The sequence below is a fragment of the Lissotriton vulgaris genome, chromosome 5 (assembly GCF_964263255.1).
Source record: "Lissotriton vulgaris chromosome 5, aLisVul1.2, whole genome shotgun sequence".
Taxonomy (NCBI): domain Eukaryota; kingdom Metazoa; phylum Chordata; class Amphibia; order Caudata; family Salamandridae; genus Lissotriton; species Lissotriton vulgaris.
Genome location: NC_141693.1, coordinates 1,394,894,862 through 1,394,898,856, shown reverse-complemented (window position 1 = coordinate 1,394,898,856; position 3,995 = coordinate 1,394,894,862).

The window sequence follows — 3,995 nt, the reverse complement described above, 5'->3', positions numbered from 1 at the left end:
GAAGTAGTGGGCTGTGATTTATTGTGCGAGTCAAGGATAATGAAGATTGGATGGACAATAATTATGACAAATACCTAAATGCTAAAAAGGATGATGATCCCATACTCTAATCCCTTAACCATAAACCTTTAAATATACATTTTAAAACCTTAGCCCTAAGGCTCGCAATTATCATGCCCTGTTTCTAAACACAATGTTATTTTTTATTCGTCAACTAGACCCGAGAAATCGAGTATCAGATCGCTTTACATGAGCACAAGTTTCGATACAGAGGGACACATTCATTTTTTGTTAGGCACAGGAAGATTAAGTGATTTGCCCGAAATCACAAGATGTTGAGCATTATTGCAGAGACTCAAACCCAGTTCTCCAGCTTCGAGGTCGACCGATCTAGCCGTAAGGATACATCCTCATTATTACCCGATGTGAAAATGATTATTAACACTTTTCATGTTTTAGTCCCTATGTGGGTTACAAGAATTTGGTTTCTCCATTTTCACTTAATGTCACCTGAATATGCTAATACTTTTGACAGATAAGAAATCACAGTGTGCTTGTCATTTAACATTTAATCTCCATAATAGAAGTTATAATTTGAACAGGACATTTCTGGGCTATATTAGCATTGTAAGCATTTATCAGTCCGTTAAAATGCTTAAAATGTTTTGATATCGAAATAATTTGGAAAAAATCACTTCACTGGGAATATTTTCACAAAATGTAAAATTCCCAGAACGTATTTGTACTTTTTAACAGAAACAATAAAAGTTATGATAATTATATCAAGTGTTTTATTTGCAAAAACAACCTGTTGGCTGCTATGGTCACTTCTATTCATGTGTCTGTACAATGTCCTTGGTGTGCCAGTTTCCATTTTGAGAACGTGGTAGAGATTTATTCAAAGTGGCCAATGGCATTTTGGATAGATGGGTGAGAGTAGGAGACCCATTATATGATCCCTCTACCCTTTTATCACTTAACTCAAACATGCATCTGCCATGGCTACGTTTGGGTCAATGTCACTTCTAGGCTAAAATCCACCACATCTTGATGCTCCTCTCCAGCTTACGATAGATGGTCCTGCTCACTTTTGGGTCAGAGAAAAAACATCTCATTGCACCCATGAGATAGATTCTACCGTTATGTATCAAGTAAGTGCTCAGTCCAGTGATTATTTCCGATTAGTTATTGAAAATGCCAAATTTTACGGAACACTTATTGTGTTTATGAGGGCTTCCATTTTTTGAGCGATAACGGGGCACGGATGCAGATTGATGGTGATTTGGCCATGCTCAAACAATTTAGACATTGGGGGAAGCTAATAGCTTCTTCTAAACAGCTCGACTGTCTCAGCACACTAGTCCACATTTTCTTCCACGAAACTGGTTACATTTATTTACGGTTTTCTACACCCTAGACCTGTGCATTAATGACACAAAGGGGAATCAAAATTCTGCAAGTGCAATACAGCCATATAACTGCACGCTAAATACGGAGCTTTGCTTTACAGATGTAAAAGTTGGTGTCCTTCTATCGCTATGCTAGTTAAGCCCTAAAATAGTAATGCCTGCAACTTGCAATATATTTTGGGGTTTTACATCCAAATGGGACTTTAAGATGATTTTTGGATGAACGGTGCCTGACTTTAAAATGGCGACCAAGTACGACACTGATTACCGATCATAACGAGAGGTGTCCGACTGTCACACTGCGGAAGTACAGGGCCCTAAAGAATATTGCAGCACTGATAAAAAGATAAATGCACGTGCAATGCCTCAAATCCGGAATGTGGGAGCGGAGACAGTATAAAGGCTTGTTCCTGGTTACTCCATGTCCCCACCACTAATCTTCTGCGTTCATCACCTTCAGGTCACTTGTCGCTCGATGTCTTATCTCCATTGCTGCCTGACCTTAAACCGTAATGAGGAAGACCTGCAACTGAGGGACAGTAACAAAACCACCTATACCAAGGCAATGAACCCTAATGAGATCTCCAGTTCAGACATTTACCCCCCACAAACACCTTAACCGATACTTTTGATGGAACTTTTGACGATGCCTTCTGGGCGAAAACCAGAACTTGTCTTTATTTTTCACGGTGCCCGAGCAACCTTGGCTGATGCCTGGTGGAGCTGTCTCTTGCAGCTGAAGAGGAGTTTGGCTCTGGTTCACCCCTTGGCCGGCACCTACCCAGCCAGACATCGGACATTGTTCTCCTCGCCTCCCCATTGTGTTTACTATTTGCATTCCTTACCCCTGTTCGCCTTCTCCCCTCTACCTTTCCACCCCCCCTAAGACGGGTGTACGCGTTAATAAGTAACTGATGTCACCATGTAACAATGTTTCTGATGCAATGTCCAATCTCATGTAAAGCACTCTGATGCAATCGAGTCTAGCCAGCGCTTCATAAAACTCTTTAAACTTTCCCTCTTTCAGTCTTTGTCTTCCTCCCCGGCTCCTATCCTCCCTCACCTGAATCTCTCCCCTTGCTCGTTTTTAACCCATGCAACTGTGCCCCAGCTACTGGTCTCTATGCTCTGAAACTGTGTATCTTGTAACTATTGTTAGCCATGTGCCCTTTACCTAAGCGCTCCCGCTCTCCTTGTTGGGGAGGGATCCAGCATTTAGTCCCTGGAATCTGAGACCCTCTGAGAGAGTCCACAGCGTCAAGGGAGTTCACACACAGCAGAGTTGTGGGAATGACGCCCCTTGCCAAAGCACTCCCTTTCCCCTTGTTGGGGAGGGATCCAGTATTTATGCCCTGGAGTCTCAGTGACCCCTCTAAGAGAGCCCTCAGCGTATAGGGAGCCACACACAGCGAAGGTGTGGGAACTAGACCTTTTCCACTGGGATCACTGCACACTGGACGTTGGACACAGTTTTTCCGTGTCTCCCCGTTTGAATTGCCTTCTCCCGCCGCCACCTTGTTCCCTTTTGCATTCTTGGTCTCCATCTCCTGCTCCTATCCTCTCTCTCCAGAATTTCTCCCCTTGCCTGCTTTTTCCCTTAAGTATTAGTTTTTAATGCATGCAACTGCGCTCCACCAACTGGTATCTATGCTCTGAAACTGTGTATCTTGCAACGTTGTAACTTGTAACTATGCTATGAAACAATGCTTGTCCTCATGTAAAGCGCACTGATACCTCCGGGTCTAGCAAGCGCTATATAAATCTTTTCAAAAACATAAATCAAATGTTGATAACATAATATTCAGATTGCTTATGTATGTTGTCCTAATTGTATCTTTGTATCTTCATTCCTCTTTAACTTGATGTAGCTCAAATTCATGACTCACTAGATAAGTATGTACTGTTGCAGGTACCATGGTACCATGCATTAATCTTGTGATGCTAAACAAAGCAGTTGGAGGAGTTTCTGGCAAATACAGCAGCTAGTCTTAAGGTCCTGGGTAATGTCTGTCTCACACTTTTGGTCATGAATGGATCACCCTTTCTCCATGAACCTGTGTCTTCTGAATTCAGGTTGTAGGCATTTAGAAGTAGACTTTGCCATCATGAAGCTCGGGCTGTGTTTTTTGAAGACTGAGATAACCATTAGAGATCTGCAAGCCAGGGGTCGCCAAAGACCTTTATACCTATCCTGTAGCTCCACGAGAGGCTTGTATACTTCGATGCACGCTTCATAATAAAAGGATTCCAAATGTTTGTGCAGTGCTTGCATGGTCAAGGCAATTTTACTCTTGCTGCCCTTTTTAATGTATATAAATAGACTTGCGGTTTGTGCCATATTGCACCACGTGAGTACCCACGCAAAAGCTTAGTAAATATATCACATAGTATTGCGTTTGCAGTGAACTGTAAATGGCAAGTATTACTATTTCCCATCCCAGTGGTACTCAAATATAGTCATAACTCTAAGTGAAGGTCATAAAGACTGGAAGAGAATGGACACAAAGTGATAGCCATGAACAGCTGGAGAGCATGTAAACAAGCCTCACATAAGATCTTCCACCCTAACGAAAACCTTCTCCCTGC